Raw genomic sequence first — 22,681 nt, 5'->3', positions numbered from 1 at the left:
GGAAATTAACAGTGTGGTCAAGGAATACTGTTGTCTGATGAGGCAGGAGAAGTGCAGTAACAGGTGCTGAGACTGTTAAATTACATTTATTTCAGGCTATGAAGAGGCTTAAGACCATTATAGAGCTTTGGCCTTTATTCTTTAGGTAATGGGGAAATCACTGAAAGTTCTTAACCTGATGAGTCATGTGCTTAGACCTGTTTTTTGTTCCCCACCACTTTATATTTGTGGAGTGCTTTAAAATTCATAAAGTTTTTATTTAATCCTCACACTGTTACCTTGTGGCATTGAAGGATAGATTTCAGGAGAGTGAGAGTAAAGACTACAAAAACTGTTAGGAAGCCCTTGCAATATTTCAGGCAAGAGAGGAAGGCCTGAGCTAGAGCAGTGACAGAGAGAACAGATTCAGGAAGCATTCCGGCGGTAGAATCAACCTTAGTGGTTATAGATGATACCTGGGGATAATAGTGAACTGCCTTCCATACCAGAGATACGCACCTTCACCTCCTATTCTTCACGTACTTTCCTCCTGAGAGCACCTGCAAACCCACAGCCCCTCTTGGCTGAGTGAAGATACATGACTTCGACCTTTCATTAAAATGGAATTCCTTTGGCTGTGTGGATGTCAAACCAGAGAAACCCCATCTGCAGAAAGATTAAGAAGTTTAGAGACTAAGAAAGTGGGAGAGAGTCATACAGAAAAAAACAGTTTTGAATTCTGACTGCTTTCCAGATCTTTCCAATTTCTCAGGGGCCCAGCAGCACTTAATGCTCTTGAGGTCCGTGAGATACCCCTATGTTCCAGTGATCTCCCATTTTTTTCTGCTTAAACAAATATGTCTTTTCGTCCAAGACAACCCACTAAGAAGTCGGAAATGAGACAAAATAGATTTCTTGATAACAGTTAAATTAGCAATCCATGAGAATATTTATAAATATGTAATTGAAAAGTTTTGAATATATCCTAAGTTACAATGTAAGTGACCTATCTGAAATCTCAAGGAGGCAACTTCTAATAAGACCAAAACTTAATCAGCAGAAATTTGATAATTCATCTCAAGAAAAAGTGATCTCATCAGTGTAGTCACCCTGGAGTACAGAAAGGGAAATCCAGAAAGGGAAGCCCCATGTCACATCCAAGTGATCTATTTGAGTAGTGCAAGGACGATTCAATATTAGGAAGTCAGTTATAATTGGCTATATTAATAGGTCAAGGAGAAAAACCAAATGGTTAATTTCATCATATTGGAAAAGCATCTGTCAGGGAGGAAGAAATTTTCCTCTACCCTCCTAAGTTCTTCTGGCTGATCTAAGAATTAAATTGACGTAAGACAAGAAAATCAAACAAAATTTTAATAACATGTATAGCTGGGAGTGACCCAGGAAACCTGAGTTACTCCTCAAAACAGCAGAAACCCTCACCTTAAATACTGTCTTTAGTAAGGACAAAAGAGGATGTTGAGGATAGCGGTTTAGGACTTCAAAAGAGAGGAAGGCAATTCACAAGCAGATGGAAAAGCAAATGTTTGGCAAATAAATGTTTATTTGGCCATGCAGAGACAATGGAACACAGAGTGGACTTGTTTCAGGCAATTAGGGGGAAGGTCAAAGTTATTTCCTGACCTTGATTGGGCCTTGATTGTTTTCAACTCGAAATAACCCACAAACCAAAGAGACATTTTGGTGTGCCAAGTTTTGCTCCCCTACATATCCAATAAAATTCAACATAAATTCCTGATTAAGGGGAAAAAACGGTAAAAAGGAATTAGACATTTGCTTAACATGATCAGTAATATATAGATACAGATATCCCAGACAAGCTGCCATCATCTCTTTGCTAATGAAATGTTAGAAACACTTTCATTAAAATCAAGAACAAAATTATCTATTGCCACTATTATTTACTATTGTGCAAAAAGTGCTACTAAGTGCAATAACAAAAGAATGAAATAATAAAAGATAAAAAACAAATAATAAAAGATGCATATCTTGGAAAAGATTTACAGATATGATTATATGCCTGGATAGTTTAAGGGACAATAAGAGAGTACATTAGTGTAGCTAATTACGTATAAAAAGATCAGAGCTTTATTAAGTGCTAACAATAACTAGATAATGTAATGGAAAAAAAGATCCCATTCAAAGTAGCAACAAAACCCATAAATGTCTAGGAATAAACTTTAAGAAATGTTCAGGACCTGCAAGGAGAGATCTCTAAAACTATGTTCGCAGAAGAGCTCAATGTTATAAAGTTGAAAATTCTCCCAAATCAGTGAATTCCTAATAGAAATCCCAATGGGATTTGTGGCAATCACTGTGGGTTGCCTACCCAACAGACACTGCTCTTCTTTATGGCTAAGAGAAACTAGTATGTGGAAGGATGCTCTCTAGTAAGATTTTTGGATGACTTTGTCTTCATCTGCATTCTTTTGTGTATGGTTTGAACTTTTTGTACAAATTTGTTTTGACTTTATGATGATAGTTTTAAATTGTAACAAAAATATAAAATATCTTGGAATAAACTTAATGAGAAAAGTGTACATCAAAGGAAACTTTAAGATATTAAAGAAAGGCCTTCCTTGGTGGCGCAGTGGTTAAGAATCTGCCTGCTAATGCAGGGGACGCAGGTTCAAGCCCTGGCCAGGGAAGATCCCACATGCCGCGAAGAAACTAAGCCCGTGCGCCACAACTACTGACCCTGTACTCTAGAGCTCGTGTGCCACAACTACTGAGCCCACGTGCCACAACTACTGAAGCCTGTGCACCTAGAGCCTGTGCTCCGCAACAAGAGAAGCTGCTGCAACGAGAAGGCTGCACACCGCAACGAAGAGTAGCCCCTGCTCGCCTCAACCAGAGAAAGCCTGTGTACAGCAACAAAGACCCAACGCAGCCAAAAATAAAAAAATTTAAAAAATAAATTTAAAAAAAGATATTAAAGAAGGACACAAAACAGAAAAGCATACTATCTACTTGTAATGGAAGACTCAACATCTTTCTTTTTTAATTAATTAATTATTTGGCTGCACTGGGTCTTCATTGCTGTGCGCGGGCTTTCTCTAGTTGTGGCCAGTGGGGGCTACTCTTGGTTGCAGTGCATGGGCTTCTCATTGCCGTGGCTTCTCGTTGCGGAGCACAGGCTCTAGGCACGCAGGCTTCAGTAGTTGTGGCACACAGGCTCAGTAGTTGTGGCTCGTGGACTTTAGAGCGCAGGCTCAGTAGTTGTGGCACACAGGCTTAGTTGTTCCACTGCATGTGGGATCATCCAGGAGCAGGGCTTGAACCTGTGGCCCCTGCATTGGCAGGGGGATTCTTAACCACTGAACACCAGGGAAGTCCAAGACTCAACATCTTAAAGACAGCAGTCCTCCATTAGTTGATCTTTAATTTTAATACAACATGATCTCAGTAAAAATACCAACAAGGTTTTTATTTTGGAACTGAACAAGCTAGTTCTCACATTTATATGGTAAAATAAAAAGCAAGAAGAGCCATGAAAATCCTGAAATAAAAGGGCCTGAACTGACCAGCTATTAAAACAAATTATAAAACTACAATAATTAAAATGTACTTGTGCTAAAAAGATAGGTCAATGGCACAGACTAGTTATCCCAGTGTCATAGTTTCCTATCACTGCTAGTAACAAATTACCACAAATTTAGTGGCTTAAAACAAGAAAGATGTATTATCTTACAATTCTGGAAGTCAGAAATCCTAAATTCTGAGTTTCACTGGGCTAAAATCAAGGTGTTGGCAGAATTGTGTTCCTTCTGGAGGTTCTAGGAGGGAGTCTATTTCCTTGCTTTTTCCAAGTTTTAGAGGCACCTGCATTCTTTGCCTTGAGGCCCCTTCCTCCATCTTCAAAGCCAACAATCACTTTGACCTTGGCTTCCCTCATCACATCTCCTTCTCTGACTCTGACATCCTGACTCCCTCTTATAAGGATCCTGTGATTACACTGGTCCACCCAGCTAATCCAGGATACTCTCCCCATGTCAAGATCCTTCAAAACATCTGCAAAGTCCCTACTGCCATGTAAGGTAACATTCACAGGTTTCAGGAATTAGGATGTGGACATCTTGGGACTTCCCTGGCGGTCCAGTTGTTACGATTCCATGCTCCCAATGCAGTGGGCCCGGGTTCAATCCCTGGACAGGGAACTAGATCCCGCATGCCACAACTAAAAGATCCCACATGCCACAACGAAGACCCGGTGCAGCCAAATAAATAAATAATTTTTTTTAAAAAAAGGATGTGGACATCTTTGGGGGGCTATTGTTCTGCCTACCATAATCAGTTATAGATACGAATATACAGAGAAATTTAATATATGATAAAAGAGGAATTTTGAATCAGAGGGAAAAAATATAGAGGGTTTATTAAATGGTGTTGGGATAACCACATAGCCATCTGAAAAAATTAATTTTGATCCTTATCTCATACTTTATGTTAGGATAAATTTCTAAATGGATCAAAGATATAAAGTGTCAAACCATAAAAGTTCTAAGAGAAACCATGGGCCTTACAAAAGCTATAAAGGAAAATATTGAAACATTTGACTTTTGTTGATGGAAAATTAATCAATATTCAGTCTAAGAAAGAAACAGAAAATTTTATTTGAGCTAAGCTGAAGATTATAACCCAGGAGACAGTCTTTCAGAAGCTCTGAGGACTGTTCCAAAGAAGTAAAGGGGGAGGCCAGTATGTATGTGATTTTAACAAAGGGGTATGTGCAAACAAGCACACATCTTGGTAGAAGGTTACTGCTATTTGAAAGGAATGGATATCTTAGTTAATGGTGTTAGTGCTTTTCTCAGTATGGGAAGATGCAAGAAACTGGGTTCGTAAAATTTTCTCCAGAAAATATGTATCTGAGGGCCAGTTCTGCCAGTTTTCCCAGAGCAGGAAATGCCTTGTCCTGCTCTTCGCCCTGAATTCCTTTCTTGGGTGTACTGTAGGTCAGTGACTACACTGCTAACGACTGGAATCTTATAGAACTGGATGGTGGCCAACATTCCTTTTTTTTTTTTTTAATATTTATTTATTTTTGGCTGCATCGGTTCTTAGTTGTGGCACACAAGATCTTTCATTGTGGAGCGTGGGCTCTTCATTGTGGTGCACAGGCTTCTCTCTAGTTGTGGCCTGTGGGCTCCAGAGAGCATGTGGGCTCTGTAGTTGCAGCACTTGGGCTCTCTAGTTGTGGTGCGTAGGCTTTGTTGCCCTGTAGCATGTGGGATCTTAGCTCCCCGACCAGGGCTCCAACCAGCATACCCTGCATTGCAAGACAGATTCTTAACCATTGGACCACCAGGGAAGTCCCTGGCCACCATTCTTTATCTTACAAAACCCTCCCTTTGTGTCTTAATTTTGACCAAGGATGGGAGGCATTTCATGACCAATTCGTCCCACAGCGCTAGGAATACTCATTCTCAGGTCAGGCGAGGATTTCATTGATAGGCCACTCATTGTGCTATTACTGGACTCAGCCCAAATCCTCTGGACCGCCTGTCTTACTAGTCTGTTATGGTCCAGGAAATGGCTTCTTCCTATATCTAGAGTTAACACTATTACAATCATTGCTCTTATAGACCTATATATTTGGTCAGTCGTTTCAAGTTCCCTAATCGTTATTATTTTACTGAAGGCTTAATCACACATTTGGTAGTGCAAAAAACAATAATCTTGTAAAATAGGCAGAATACAAGTAATATAGCTAGTAACATTAATAAAGTAAGTAAATATTTAAGCTAAGAATTTCCATTAGTATCTCCCAGTATCTTCCCAGGTCATCTGACCCAGTCTGTTCTGGACCAATCTCTATTCATTAAGTTCACCAAAGACATCTACACATACAATGTGGGTAGTGGTTCATCATGATCCCTTACAGGATTGAGAAAGGAATGATTTCTTCCAAGGATTATATGGCTGGTTCCAGAAAAAGAAAAATTGATCTTTATGGTTAAGCAGGTATTTCTGCTGTTGGGGAGGTCTGGTTAATACATAATACAGATGCACAATGCACACTGGAGGGGAAGGAGGAGGCCCGAAAGGGCAGAGAAAAATTTTATGTTTAAATTTTTGTCTTGCCTTAAAATACGAATTTTATTTCATCACTATATATCTTTAAATTTCTAAATGGCAAAACCCATCATAAATAAAGTCATATAAACCAACAAACAGGGGGGAAATTTGGCAACCTATATCACAAAGAGTTCTTTTATATTTGAAGACATTCTACAAGTCAATGAGAAAGATAACTCAGAAAAGTGGGCAAAGATTATCAACAATACCCAGAAAAGGACATAAAAATTTCTCTAAAGCATATATAAAGAAGCTCAACCTCATACATAATGAGAGAAATATAAATTAAAACCATACTGAGATACCACCAAAAAGTTTGGAATGTACTGTATTAGCAAGTTTGTGGCACTCATTGCTAGTAGGATTGATTTGACTATTTTAAAGGGCAATTTGGTGACATCTATTAAGGTTACAATGCAACTAGACTTTGACCCAACAGCTCCATTTCTAGGAAAGTATCCTGCAGATAAACTTACACATACGCAAAGTTTCAGCATAGTTTGCAGTAGCAAAAGGTGATAAACAACCTACATGTTTATCAATAGAGATATCGTACATCCATCCAGTGGATTATGATTTAATAAAAAGGAAAAATATGGGTTGGAACCTCTTTATGTATTGATCTGAACCTATAAAGATATGTCGTTAAGTGAAAAAGGCAAAATGAAGGACAGTGTGTATTGCTGTACTATTTGTGTAGAAAGAAGGAGAGAAGAAATATATATTTACACACTCATTCCTACTTGCATACATGTTTGCTTTTGTATTCAAGATAGCTTTGAAATGATGGACAAGAATCTGGTAACATTAGTTGTCTCCAAGAAGGGAAACTGGGTGTCTGGGGGAAGACTAAAAGAGACATGTTTACTTTCCTTTCAGTACTTTTTGAATTTTGGGCCATATGAATGTATTACCCACTCAAAAACTAAAAATAATACAGATTTAAGTCTGATTTTTAAAAATGAACACAATACAATTTTTCATTTTGGAAAAATTTTAAAGGATGGGGATACATCACCAGCAAGAATTTGGCATAGTCTAGGGAGGAAAGAAACAAAATTTGGCATCAGAAACAGTTGCAGGAAGATATACTTCCTTATGGAACAAAAGCGATTCATCAGGCTTCCCTAAAGCCTGGATGAAACCTCTCTCAGGACTATACTACCTCTAGTTACTTGGCCACCAAGCAACCCTCTTTTCATTTGCAATTTTTCATTTTGAAAAAATTAAAGCCTGGGAAGGGACTTCCCTGGTGGTCCAGTGTTTAAGACTCTGAGCTCCCAATGCAGGGGGCATGGGTTCAATCCCTGGCTGGAGAACTAGGATCCTGCATGCAGCACAGTGTGGCCAAAAAATAAATAAATAAATAAATGAATAACACAGTGGCTATGTAAATCAACCATACTTCAAAAAAGAAATAAAAATAAAAATAAATTAAAGGCTGGGAATTCCCTGGCGGTCCAGTGGTTAAGACTCCTGCATTTCCACTGCAGGGGCAGGCTTGGATCCCTGGTTGGGGAATTAAGATCTCGCATGCCGCTTGGCGGCCAAAAAAAAAAAAAGCCTACAGAAATGTTGAAAGAACGGTGCATTTAAACACCTATGCACATGTTGCTGTATTTGTTTTCTCTGTTTCCTCTCACATGCATATATACACATACCCACATATACATATATTTTAAAAATTTTTGGCCGCACCGCACGGCATGCGGGATCTTATTTCGAAGACCAGGGATGGAACCTGCGCCCCCTACAGTGGAAGCAGGGAGTATTAACCGCTTGACTGCCAGGGAAGTCCTGCCCACATATATACTTTAAAAAAGCCATTTGAAAGTAAGTTGCAGACATGTATTTCCTAATAAGGACATTCTCCTACATAATACTATTATCACAGTCAAGAAATTTAACATTGATAAAAGAATATTATCTAATATATAGTTAATAATCAAATTTCCAAGTGTCCTCAAAATATACTTTATGAATTTTTTTTTTAAACTATAGAATTCAATCAGGGATCAGGCATTACCTTTCCAAAGGCTCTTTAGTCTCCTGTGTTCTAGGAGAATTCCCCTGCCTTTTTGTTTTGTTTTGATTTCATGATATTTTAAAAAATAATACACTAATAAATTATTAATATTATAAATTATTAATATTAATTAAAATAAATAAATTAATAAATTATAAAACTCAGTTAAGTAGAGTCAGGAGACCAGAAGGGGGTGCTCTCAAACCTTGCATTGATAGCAGAGCCCAGCAAAAAGCATAAGACTCCTCTTCTTTCCTGGCAAGGACTCAGCCAACAAAAAGCCATGAACTCCTTGTTTACTGCAGCCCTCCCAGCTTCTTTTTCCTCTCTATAAATGTGTTCTCCTTCCCTTATAGTGTGGGGACTTGCATGTGGCCCACGATGGTTGCAAATCTTGAACTGCAATTCTCTGCTGATCCAGAATAAACCCACTTTTGCTGGAAAAATATCTGGCAGTGTGTTTTAGGTCAACAACATTGACACTTCTAAAGAATTAAAGCCAGTTGTCTAGAGAATCCGGATTTGGCTATTTACTTCCTCATGATTAGATTCAGGTTAAGCATTTTTTAAAAATCAGAATACTATATAGGTGATGTGTATCAAGCAATCTCATTTGTTCCTTACTAATTCAATTTCCTAGTACTCTGACAAAATGGAAAGAGTCCTTGGGCAGCAGACATGCGTTGTAAATAAAAAACACCTTTCTACAAGTATATTTCCCCAAGATTCAGCTGAATACAGTTTTGCTATGATTCCTTAAGATTCAATCAGATGTGAATTTCAATCAATGTCACAGCCATTAAACTCATAGGCATCCAGTTTTCCCATGAAAACAGCCCAGCTGAACCTTGGTTAACACACCTATGAATTTAAAATGTATGTATCCGTTTATATGAGGTACTATTGTTACCAAACCAAACTAGGGTCCACTTGCCTGCTGTGCAGCAAAGTCAATTTACTGACACTGGGGTGTGGTGAAGGAAGGAACAGTGTTTATCACAAGGCACCAAGGAAGGAGAACGGGTAACTCATGCTCAAAAGACCCAAATAGGGAAGTGTGGGTTTTTTTGTTTTTTGGCATGTGGGATCTTAGTTCCCCAACTAGGGATCGAACTCACACCGCCTGCACTGGAAGGGCAGAGTCTTAACCACTGGACCACCAGGTAAGTCCCTCAGGAAAGTGTTTCTAAAGGCAACACTTGGGGTAAGGGTTGCAGCATGCATGATCAGGTCATAGGCTTTCTTCTGACTGGTTGGTGGTAAGGTAACAAGGTGGTGTTTCAGAAATCTCAATCATCAACCTGGTTCTAATCAGTCTGGGGTCTACACACTTGTGGTCAGCACATAGTCACCATTTTCCGCCTGGGCAGGGGGCCTTAGTTTCTGCATAACAACTCAAATATATTCAACATATTGTTATCCCTTGAGGAGGAACTAGGACTCTGTTTTATCACTGAACTATTGTTTCTTGACTGCTTTTCCTGTGCTTCTGCATTCCCCTAATTAGTAACTGCTTGAGTCTGCTGTTTGGGATTCAGAGAAGGCCTAGTCTTTTTCTACATATAAGAAATGGGGGACTCAAGGGACTTTTGTACCTAGGAGGGCCTCACAGCGTCCTGCTCAGTTTTTTTTGTTTTGTTTTTTGTTTTTGAGAGTTCTGAGTTTAAGTTTTATTCAGGGTCTTATTGCAGACTATAGCTTGAGAGACAGCCACTCAGTACCTCTGAGTAAACTGCTCAGAAGAGGTAGGGGAGAAGCATATATATATATATATGGATTTTTCTTCACACACACACACTGTATTTTATTTTTACAAGATATAAATAGACTGACACCAAGCATTGTAAATGGATGACCACAACAAAAGCAACAATGATTGCAATTACCAAACATGAAACACACTCATACTATGTCATAACCTGCTCAGTTTTAATCCCCCCATTTCTTTGATACTCCTCAATCCTGAGGGTAACCGGGGCACGACAAAAAAGGGAACAGTTTTGGATAGAGAGGTTAATCATAAACTTGGCAGTGGAAGTCAGTTTTAGGGGGACTCAGTTTCAATCTCCACTCCTGTTTTAACTTTCCCCAAATCTTTGAGGGAATGGGGCAATAACCACTCTGGATACTTCCTACTAAAATGGGGTGTAGTCCTGCCTCAGCTGGGGAATGGACACCAAGATGGAAATATTCCCAAGTTCCAGGTCTTGGAACCTAGTCTTGCATGATGAAGATATTAGTTCCTTGGTCCACCATTTTAGTGTAATAGTCCCAGTTAGAAGTAGGAGGAGGAGTGACGACCTGAACTTTAATAAACCTTGAAAAGTAGATCTCATTCTCTGAGGAATTCAGGAGAATAAGCCTGAAAACCAGTCTGTACCTGTTACTTCTGGGGAGACTTGTAGCCAGGTAACCAGTTGCCTTATGTTATTTAAGGAGGTTTTAACTTCTGATGTGTTATTAACATACACAAAACAGGAGCTATTGGCCACTACACATATGTCTCCTTTTTCTATTAAAATCTAATCTAAAGCAATTTTATTGTCCAGTACTACTCTGGCTAAAGAATCTAGTGTCTTCTGCTGGGAGGCTATGGCTTGAACTGTCTCATTTGTTACTATTTCCAAAATAAGAAAAAATTTAATAGTTACAAGAGGAGACCACAAGGATGGTCTCCAGCTGGCAACTGCTAGCAGACACTGCCTTGAGAACCAGTGAGTGTCCTTGACACAGTTCAGAAAATACAGCAATACAGGAATGTGTCTAAAAATCACATCCAAAAAACAAAAACAAACAAACAAAAATGAATAAAAATGGGTGACTTCCCTGATGGTCCAGTGGTTAAGACTCCCACTGCAGGGGGCACAGGTTCAATCCCTGGTTGGGGAACTAAGATCCCACATGCCATGTGGCAAGGCAAAAAAAAAAAAGAATAAAAATCACATTCACAATGGCCATCCAGCTCCACCTTGGATGCCTGAACTACAGCCACTCCATTTGGATTTTCAAATGATTCCCCTCCTTAGTGGTCAAAGCAGTTATACAATACATGTTTGATAGGTCACAAAGCAGGCGGTTCTGGTCAGCATAAAGTTCAGGTTAATTATGTATTAGCCAGAATGACTTACCCCTACTTCAGTGTGAAGATTTCTTCTATCATTTCCCCTTTTGTTTGCAAATCTTTGTCTAGATCAAAATATTTGTCCTTCAGTGCCAGTAAGGTTGCTGCCTCACCCTGGTCCATCATGTCACTCAGTGCTAGGTCTCCTTTTTGTTTATACAGATATTTGCCTAGTTATCTACTTTGGGGGAAAACTAATCAGACCACAGAGAACAAGCTCAGAGGTATGCTAATGGGAAAACTTTTTATAGGCTATACATTTATCAATTATACCGAATTGTTACACATTGTACATGTGCTTTTAACGGTAGACTTAAAGCAAGCAATGATACATGTCATGAGTACTTAGGCTCTGTGACAACTTCACTAGAGAATCTTCTTTCCATTCTATACATTGGGGTCACCAGTATGGTTAGAAATAAAACAATAACTTTCAATATTAATAGGCAGTTACAAACATTTGTTAAAGAGTTCGATTAAATTAGTAGGATGGGTCTTACAGGCCTAGTCCAGATTCTTGGGTCAGCTGCCTACCATTGTTGCTGTCTTCTTGTCATCCTGGTGTGGATGTTGTTTGGAGTCAGCAGTTCTTTCTATAGACCAGTCCAGTGCAGAGGCCTTTCTTAAGTGGGAAATATGAACTCAAGAGTCAGTTCCCTTCAGTTTCACTGCACATGAGCTAGTTAAGGGTACCTGGTAAGGATCCTTTTATCTAGATTGGAGACAGCTGCCTAATCTCCTGGTTGCAGGTCATAGGGCATCTGATCTTCATCTAAAGATAGATTGCTGTGATAAGCTTTAGAAACAAACTTAGAGTGTATTTTTAATAATTTAATTAAACTTTACAGTTCGGAACCCTCCTACATTCAATGGGAATGTAAATTGGTACAGCCACTATGGAAAACAGTATAGCCAAATTATGACTAATTTGTTTGCTACATAAGTCTAATTTCAATAAACTTGGCCTGATTATTTACATAAGTCTAACTGATCATAAAGGGTCTTTTCAATTAGCTGTGCTGGAACTTTTCATAAGGAATCTCAGATTGAATCTTTAAAAGGCCTCTCAAGGCCAGAAAAGCCACGTCAAGAGCTTGCCACAGATTCTGCCTGTGATATCTACAGATTTGGATGAATTCCGCTCTTCTTGAAGTCGCAAAATACTTGAGATTTCTGCACCTGTTGGGAGGTGACCTTCCTTGTTCACCTGACAGGCTGCTGGGAACCTAAGGGTTTCAGTTTCTGGAGGGATTAGGTAGAAAGAAAAGTGTTTCAATTCTGCTTACATAGGTATAATTTACCAAGTTGCTGTCAATCACAATTAGCTTAAGTGGAAATGTTTCCTTATATCTGGAAAACACAGATTAAAAGCCAGTAATATTTCAGACGAAAAACATAAATATTACAACCATATTCACCAGTTCACTCAGTCCTATGTAACTCATCCTTGATTGCCTCAGGCTTAAGGGGATACTGCTTTTCTCCAGGATATTGATCAGAATTCCTTAAGGTGATCCTAATCAGCTGTATGTTTTTAGCTCTTCCGACTCAACCCTGAGACCATACATCTGGGTTCACCTTCTCTAAGATATGGGCAGGTACGTTCTCAGACTTTCTTATATCCTCTCCCAGGGCTAGTAAAAGCTGTTTTCCCCCACTGAGAGATATGCCTTTCCATTAGGCCAACACTTACAGAGGCTTTTAACTTTGAGAGCAGGTCCCATCCCAACAGAGGGATGGGACACTCTGGGACATATAGGAAGGAGTCCAGTAGTGTGGAGGGTCCTATTTTCATGTTAATTGTTCTAAAAATAACCTCCTAGTAAAGTTGCCTAATGCCTCTTTAATAGTACACTCCAGTGTGGACAGTCTTCCTCTCAGGGTGGTCCAGACTGAATAAGTGACTCCAGTATCTATTAAAAATTCTACTTTCTCCCCCTCTAGTTCTAAGACAACCTGGTGCTCCTTTGGGGAGGTTGGGATTATATATTATCAGGTTTATAAGGCCCCGTCAGTCTTCCTCTACTTGGGGTATCATGAGCTTTGGGATTTCTGTGGCCCTCCTGCTCTGAGGATGGTCAGGACATTCCCTTTTCAAATGCCCTTCCTTCTTATAGAAAGCACAATTGATTGGGCCCCAACTTCACTGGTGGCCCCACTTTGGTCCCTCGGTGGGGGCCGGGGTTACTCACCCACATTGGTCTATCCGATGCCCGTGGCTTACCTGAGGTGAACTGGAGAGCAACAGCCAGGAGGGTGCCTGGCCTTTTCAGCTTCTTGTCCCCCTTTTCTTCCTCAGCCATATCTCGGTTGTTGAACACCCCAAAAGCAATAACTACCAGATGGGAGTTTGGGGTGTTTGGGCCCATTGCTACTTTCTGCAGCTTCCTTTGTATGTTGGGGGCACTCTGAGATATAATAAGTATTGACTACTGGGTTACTCTCAGGGGTGTGTAGATCAAGAGTTGTATACTGTTGGAGACATTTTCTAGTCCTCTCTAGGAATGCTGATGGGTTTTCAGCCTCTTGCTGAATATTTGACTTTTCCCCAATTAATGGGTCTCCGGCAAGAAGGCTTTATCCCCTTAAGTGGGAGACTGGTAATTCTCAAGCCAGGCCCTATTCACTGAAACACAGGATCCCATGTAGGGTCAATGGCAGGGACTGCTTCCGCTGCTGGTCTCCAGATCTGGTGGTTGGCTGAGTTAAGTGCTGCTTATCTGCCTCTTCCCCAGCCTTCGACAGGACGCTGGTCTTCCTCAGCTCTAAGGAGGTTGAGAGGGACTGAAGATCTGCCCGATTAGAGTTATGAGTCATAAATATTCCACTCATTAAATCTATGAATCTCTCTGGATCCTCTCTCAGGCTTCTAGTATGTTCTTTCCAATTATAGAGGTCTGAGGTAGAGAAGGGGACATAGATGGTTGTAAGTCCCCCTCACCATTAGGGACCTGCCTGAGGCGGCAAACAGAAACCTCAGGTTGATAATTAGCCCCACTTCGGGTGGTTCCCCCTGAAACAGAGGGCCCAGGAGGAAGGGGCGGGAGGTCTCAAGGGACCGTTCCCTTGAGAGGGAACGGTCAGGCCCTTCTTCACCTCTGCAGGAGGTGGTACACCTCTCTTCCCTTCTGACAGGGAAGGCGGAACAGGGTCAGGTGTTGGTACCCGGTAAGAGGTACCCGGTAGGGAATTCCATGGCAGTCCAGTGGTTAGGACTTGGCGCTTCCACTGCAGGGGGCACGGGTTCGATCCCTGGTCAGGGAAATAGGATCCCACAAGCCGCATGGTGGCGTGGCCAAAAGAAAAAAAAAAAAGAGGTGCTGGGTAAGGGGGTGGTACAAGAGGTTGGGCCCTTCCCATGGGAAGTCCTGAATCTACAGGGCCCTCTGATATATATGCCCTCTATAATTGGCAGAATCAGTTTCCCAATGCTTACTGGTTTTTGGCTTGCTGTCACTTTACAAAGGGCCATAAAGCACTGTACATGTGGCATCTCGACCCATTTTTCTAACCTTCTGCAGTAAAGAACTAACTATAGGATGATATTGTGATTTGGAGATCCATTCTCTGGTCATTTGTCTTGGCTTCCTAGTGAGCATTGGGGCCAGACAACGTTACAGAAGATCACTATCTGTTTCTTTGTCATGGGTTGTTACCCAAAAGATTTACAATTACTTATAATACATCTCAACGGACTACAATCGGGAACAGAAATGTTTCCCATTCTGATGTACCACAGGGAAGCAGCCATTCTCAGGGGCTGACTGATACAATTTACAGACATCAGAGTATGCTCCTCCTGAGTCTGAAAATAGTTTCCCACCTCTCATCCTCCTGATTGAAAAACCTGGGACTTCCCTGGTGGCGCAGTGGTTAAGAATCCGCCTGCCAAGGCAGGGTACACGGGTTCGATCCCTGGTCAGGGAAGATCCCACATGCCACGGAGCAACTAAGCCTGTGCGCCACGACTACTGAGCCTGCGCTCTAGAGACTACGAGCCACAGCTACTGAGCCTACGCCCCACAACTACTGAAGCCCGCACGCCTAGAGCCCATGCTCCACAACAAGAGAAGCCACCGCAATAAGAAGCCCAGGCACCGCAATGAAGAGTAGCCCCTGCTCACTGCAACTAAAGAAAGCCCGCACGCATCAACTAGAGAAAGACCCAACGCAACCAAAACAAAAAAAGAAAGGAAAAACCTGATGTGGGGGACTTCCCTGGTGGTGCAGTGGTTAAGAATCCGCCCCCCAATGTGGGGGACACAGGTTCGAGCCCTGGTCCAGGAAGATCCCACATGCCGCGGAGCAACTAAGCCCGTGTGCCACAACTACTGAGCCTGCGCTCTAGAGCCCGCGAGCCACAACTACTGAGCCTGTGTGCCACAACTACCGAAGCCTGTGCGCCCTAGAGCCCATGCTCCCCAACAAGAGAAGCCACCACAATGAGAAGCCCGCGCATCGCAACGAAGAGTAGTCCCCGCTCCCCGCAACTTAGAGAAAGTCCGCACTCAGCAACAAAGACACAACACAGCCAAAAATAAATAAATTTAAAAACAAACAAACAAAAAAACTGATGTGGTTGAGTATCCGGCCCAACTGATCTCAGGTGGGAACTCCTAAGTCGTGGCAAGTTTTCTGTTGATCCCCAAAAAGCTGCGACAACAAGTTGCCCAGTCTCCAGTGTCCCAGAAACTTGATAGGGGCCCTATCCAGGTCTGCATTCCCTGAACCCAGAGGACGCTTGTTTCTTATTAAAAAATGAACTTAACCTCCTCAAGTCACAGAAAACATGGCTTCTAAACCCAGAGGTCTCTAGTCTCCCACAGGAGGAATGCAACACCCCAGAGCAGTTGGAACGAAGTTCCCACTCACAGAGGTTTCTGGCTCCTTACCAGGAAGAACACAACCTCCCAGAGTTACAGAAACCCAAGGTTTAATTTGTCCTACCTGAAACCCCAATTGCACGTTCCTGAAATTCTGCTTTAATCAAAAGTGAAATTATCCCAACACTTGCACTTAAATATAGCACCGGTTCTGAATTCTACTCACCCTCTGAAGTCTGCTGGCACTGAACAAAGTTGTTCAGGTGGGCACTCCACCCACAGAGATCAGCCTGTGAGCAGTCTCTGAGCTGGTAGATACCAAGCAGACCTCTGACCGACTAAGACACCCCAAGCGGCCTGATCAGTAGCGGAGGTAAGCCCTGGAGGAGTTGCCCCCACCAACTGCTTCACCCCAGTGTGGCCGGCCATCCTAGTCCCTGATCAGGACCCACCAGCGTCGCCAGAAATTGTTACCAGACTCAATGGGTCCGTGGCTTGGGGTGCATAGCCAATGAACACGCCAAGTATTTTGATCAAAGCAGAGGTATTTTTCACTTGTGACAAGTAAGGAGACAGGGAGATAGCTCTCAAAACACTGTCTCCCAGCACAGCAAGATCAGGGAAGTGTTAAGCTAAGGGTGCATGCATATTCATGAAAGGGTGAGTGTGATCTTTCACGTGGAGGTGGAGTTCTAGTTGAGCAGCACAACATGTTCAAACATACTTGCCTGTTAAAAAATGGTAGCAATCCCTGCCCTTGGGGTGGACATTTTAGTCTTAAAATGAGGCAAAGTTTACTCTAGGTTAACAAAATCCAGGCACCTAGTTGAGTGAAGTCAAGAGAGTCAGCAAAGTTCAGCGTAATCAATCCTTAAGCTCCAGTTAGTTTAGTGTTTGAGTGTTCAAGGGGGTTTAGATTCTGCAAAAACAGCTCAAGGATGTGCTTATGGCTGGTCTTTACCTTTTTTTTTTTTTTTGCGGTACGCGGGCCTCTCACTGTTGTGGCCTCTCCAGTTGCAGAGCACAGGCTCTGGATGCGCAGGCTCAGCGGCCATGGCTCACGGGCCCAGCTGCTCCGCGGCATGTGGGATCTTCCCAGACCAGGGCATGAACCCGTGTCCCCTGCATCGGCAGGCAGACTCTCAACCACTGCACCCCCAGGGAAGCCCTGGTCTTTACCTTTGATATGGAACTGGGAGATTTTGTGACTGATTTATTGTATCTGCTATGATTACTTCTCTTGCCCAATAATAATTCCTGCATTCTTTGATTTTTTAAAAATAAATTTATTTATTTTATTTTATTATTTATTTTTGGCCCCATTGGGTCTTTGTTGCTCTGTGCGGGCTTTCTCTAATTGCAGCGAGCCGGGGCTACTCCTCATTGCGGTGCGCAGGCTTCTCACTGCGGTGGCTTCTCTTGTTGCGGAGCATGGGCTCTAGGTGCATGGGCTTTAGTAGTTGTGGCATGTGGGCTCAGTAGTTGTGGCTCGTGGGCTCTGGAGCGCAGGCTCAGTAGTTGTGGCGCACAGGCCTAGTTGCTCCATGGCATCTGGGATCTTCCGGGACCAGGGCTCAAACCCGTGTCCCCTGCGGGTTTCTTAACCACTGCACCACCATGGAAGCCCTCTTTGATCTTTTAAAATCATTAATTAGTGAGACCTGTTCTTTGTTTCACATGAAGACCTAGGAGGCCATAGTTCTCCTTCCTCCCAATCATCAGTAAAGAGAACACAAAGAGGTTTCTGAAATTCACACTCTGGTTCTTAACTTAAGCTTGTCCAGCACATGTTACAATTTCTCTTATTGCCTGGTATGGTGTTCTACTTCGGCAAGGTATGACATACTCTAGTTTAACCCCAGCCCTTCCTTATTACTGTCTTGCTAACAAATCTAGCAGGATAGAGACAAAAATTTTCCTCCTCAGCAGTTTACACTGAAGTATATGGATACATAAACTTAACATTTTGTTAATAACCATTAAGATCTTCTGGGATGGTATATATTACACTGGATAATAGCTGCTATGAAAAAAATCTCTTGTGAATTTGGTTAGTGTGAGTCTAAATATCTTGCTGAGTTCCAGTAAAGGTAATTTGTGTACTTGCAAATCTGAGCATCAGACTGGATTTTGATGTTCTTTCCAAGGAAATGATACCATGGTGATTAAAATTTTCTACCTCATTACTTTTTTGCCCTTGTTAAATATTTCTAGTGAATTTTTTTTTTTTTTTTTTTTTTTTTTTGTGGCTGCACCACGGCATGTGGCATCTCAGTTCCCTGACCAGGGATCCAACTCATGCCCCTGCACTGGAAGTGCAGAGTCTTAACCACTGGACCGCTAGGGAATTCCCCCTAGTGAAATATTTTAAAAGGGTTGGAATATATATATATACATATATATATACACACACATATATATAAATAAATAAATAAATAAATAAATATATATATATATATATTTGTGCCACTTGGGATTTATACCATTTTCAGTCTAAACATCTTGACTTTCTTCAGCTGTGAGTGTAATTACTCTCAGCTATATAGGTCCTACCTGGGCTCAGTCTGATATGTTATTCATTGCTCATTTTCATAAACTTTGAAACTGAAGATATGAACATTTTAAGAGCAAATATATCAGTAGTGCAAATCAATCTCTTGCCCCTCAGGTATTCTTCATTTGTGGAAACACCCACCTTCAAAATTTCATCTGTTTTCCAAGTCCAATCTGTAACGTTGGGACTGAGTGCTGTTATGAAGTACAATAATGATCTCATTTTCTTATTGACCACAAAAGAAAAAAGACAAATATATGGTAATATATTAATACGATATAGAAACATAATATATATTTAAAACATCATGTAGAAGAACTAAGTGATAACAAAAATATTACTTAGAAATAAATATATACGGACTTCCCTGGCGGTCCAGTGGCTAAGACTCCATGCTCCTAATGCAGGAGGCCTGGATTTGATCCCTGGTCAGGGAACTAGATCCCACATGCCACAACTAAGAGTTCGCATGCCGCAATTAAAAGATCCGGCATGCCACAACAAAGATCCCGCAAGCAGCAACGAAGATCCCGTGTGCCACAACTAAGACCCGGTACAGCCAAACAAACAAACAAACAAATAAATAATTAAAAAAAGGAAATATGTAGCCTTAAGTACATAGTAGAAAAGAAGACTAAAAATTGAGCTAGATATCTACCATCACAAGAAGTTGGAAAAAGAGCAGCAAAATAAACTTAAAAATAGTAGGACAGACAAAATAAAGATATAATCAAGGATTAGTAAACTGGAAAACTGCAAAGCCAAAATTTGATCTTTTATTTTAAAATGCTAATAATCTCCTGACTAAACTTATCAAGGAAAAAAAAAGAATAAGTTCAAATGGCCAAAGTCAGGATCAATAAAAGGAACATAGCCTCACATTGTAGAAAAAATAATAAGCATATATAATAGTATTATGAACTATTTTATGCCAATACATTTTAAAACCTAGATTAAATGGATGAATTCCTAGAATTCACCACACTAACGGATAAAAGTGTAAATCACAGAATCATCACGATAAATAAAATAAACTGTGATAAAACTTTAGTATCCACTCATGTTAAATTTCTTAGAAACTAAGAGTAAAAGGGAATTTTTCTTAACTGGATAAAGGGTATATCAACAGCAACAGTGACATCACAAAACCTTAAGTAAACATCACACTTAATCGGAAACTTTAAAGCTTTACTTTGAGATAACAAGACAAAGGTGCCTGCCTATCACCATCTCTAATAAACACTGTACTGGAGGTTTAATCTTGTGCATTAAGGCACGAAAAAGAAAGAAAAAGAATAATTATTGTAAAGGCAGAAATAAAACTCAGTTTCACAGATGATATGATTATGTATATAAAAAAATTGAAAAGAAATTTCATAAGCTATTAGGATTATTAAGAGTTTTAGAAAGGTGGCATTACAAAAATCAACATACAAAAATTTTATTTTATATAATAGCAAAAATAATGACATTTGAAAAAGATATCTTTTATAATAACATCAAAAAGTAACAAGAAACAAAATATATACACAATCTCTATTGGGAAACTTATAAAACTTTATCAAAAGGCTTTGACTTGAAGACTACATAAATGAAGAGACATGGATTGGAGACTCAAAATTGTAAATATGCCAATTTCTCTCAAATTGGTCTATTGATTCAATGTTATCAATAAAAATCCCAACAAGTCTCCCTTTCCCCTGTGAATCTTTACAATCTGATTCTAAATTTTATGTGGAAATGCAAAAGGCTAAGACTAGCCAAGGTGATACTGAAGAAAAATAAAATGACAGGACTTTCCTTTCCAGATATTAAAACTTATCTTGAAGCTATAGTAATTAAGACAGTGTTTTATTGGCTTGGCTATAAATAAATAGGTCAGTGGAACAAAATAAAGAACCCATACTTATATGGATTCTTCATTTATGACAGAGGTATCACATGTCATTTCTCAGTAGGGAAAGAATGGTCTTTTCAATAAATGATGCTCAGACAATTGGGTATGCACTTATGGAAAAAAAAAAACAAATAAACTACCTCACATCATATGTAAAACCAGCTTCAGGTTTATTAAAGATATGACGGTGAATAGAAAAATTATGAAGTTTTAGAAGATAAAATAAAGGACTATCTTCACGACTGGGTTTGGGAAAGACTGATATACTTGTGAAAACAATTTGGCTTTATCTAGTAAAGCTTAAGATTCATATATCTTTTGACTTAGAAACTTCTCTCTCTAGAATGTGCCCTACACTCTAGGGCCTAGAGAAACATTTGCATCAGAAACAACTAGAATGTCTATCACTGAATTGTATGCTTATGGTTAAAATGATCAATATTATGTATTTTACCACAATAAAAACTACTGCACACCAAAAAAGTTAATTGAAAAAAGTAATTCAGGGCTTCCCTGGCGGTGCAGTGGTTGAGACTCCACCTGCTGATGCAGGGGACACGGGTTCGTGCCCCGGTCCGGGAAGATCCCACATGCAGGGGAGTGGCTGGGCCCGTGAAGCCATGGCCGCTGAGCCTGCGCGTCTGGAGCCTGTGCTCCGCAACGGGAGAGGCCACAACAGTGAGAGGCCTGCGTACCGAAAAAAAAAAAAAAAAAAAAAAGTAATTCAATAGAAGGATAGGCTTTTAAAAAAATTTTAATTAATTAGTTTATTTTTGGCTTCTTTGGTTCTTTGCTGCAGTGCGCGGCTTTCTCTAGTTGTGGCGAGTGGGGTCTACTTTCGTTGCGGTGCACGGGCTTCTCATTGCAGTGGCTTCTCTTGTTGCGGAGCACGGGCTCTAGGGTGCCCAGGCTTCAGTAGTTGTGGCACGCGGGCTCTAGAGCGCAGGCCCAGTAGTTGTGGTGCACGGGCTTAGTTGCTAATCCCGTTAACCACTGCGCCACCAGGGAAGCCTGAAAGATAGGCTTTTTAAAAATGTGCTGAAGCAGTTCTATGGGCATAGGAAAAAAATGAACCTCAATCTAAACCTTTTACAAAAATTAATTCAAAATGGATAAAAGATTTAAATGTAAAGCATAAAGCTATAAAACTTTTAGAAGTACATGGAGGAGAAAATCTTCAGGAACTAGGACTAAGTGAAGAGTTCTTAGATATACCACCAAAAACACAATCCATAAAATAAAAATTGTTAGTTGGATTTCACCAAAATTTTAAGTTTGTTCTGCAAAAGACCCTGTTAAGAGGATGAAAAGACAAGCTCTAGACTGGGAAAAAAACATTTGCAACCCACATATCTGACAAAGGAGTTGTATCTATAATACATAAAGAACTTTCAAAACTCAGCAGTAAAAACAAAACAAAACAATACAGTTTGTTTAGATTGTCAGAAAACGGGCGGAAGACATGAACAGACATTTCATCAAGAAGACATACAGATGTCAAATAAACACACAAAAAGATGTTAGCCATTAGGGAAATGCAAATTTAAACCACAATCATATTATTATACCTCTGTTGGAATGGCGAATGTAAAAATTGTGCTAATAATACTAAATGCTGATGAGGATATAGAGAAACTGGATCTCTCATGCACTGTTGGTGGGAATGTAAAATGGTGTACCCACTCTGAAAAATAGTATGATACTTTCTTATAAAACTAAATATACACTTGTCTTATGACCCGGCAAGCTCTTGGGCATTTATCCCAAGGCAATAAAAATGTATGATCATACAAAATATGTTCATGAATATTCATAGCAGCTTCATTTAGTATAGCCAAAAACTGGAAACAGCCCAGTATTTTTCAATGAGGGAATGATTAAACAAACTATGATACATCCTTACAGTGGGAATAACCCTCTACAATAGCAAGGAACAGACTATTTATACACATGGCAACTTGGGTGGATCTCAAGGGCATTATGCTGAGTGAAAAAAAGCCAGTATCAAAAGGTCACATACCGGGCTTCCCTGGTGGCGCAGTGGTTGGGAGTCCGCCTGCCGATGCAGGGGACACGGGTTCGTGCCCCGGTCCGGGAAGATCCCACATGCTGCAGAGCGGCTGGACCCGTGAGCCATGGCCGCTGAGCCTGTGCATCCGGAGCCTGTGCTCTGCAACGGGAG

At 40.6% G+C, this 22,681-nt stretch overlaps 1 long non-coding RNA gene across 1 annotated transcript in view; it reads left to right on the top strand.

The window, feature by feature from the left end:
• The window catches only part of LOC113608041 (uncharacterized), a 542,162-nt gene that overhangs the window by 434,705 nt on the left and 84,776 nt on the right, over nucleotides 1–22,681 (top strand). The gene's annotated exons all lie outside the window — the stretch shown is intronic.

Source organism: Aethalodelphis obliquidens, unplaced genomic scaffold (assembly GCF_003676395.1).
Source record: "Aethalodelphis obliquidens isolate GAN/ISIS:26980383/991018 unplaced genomic scaffold, ASM367639v1 scaffold51, whole genome shotgun sequence".
NCBI classification, from domain to species: Eukaryota; Metazoa; Chordata; class Mammalia; order Artiodactyla; family Delphinidae; genus Aethalodelphis; species Aethalodelphis obliquidens.
Note: the sequence above shows the minus strand (reverse complement) of the source record. Positions and strands in the feature narration are given on the sequence as shown.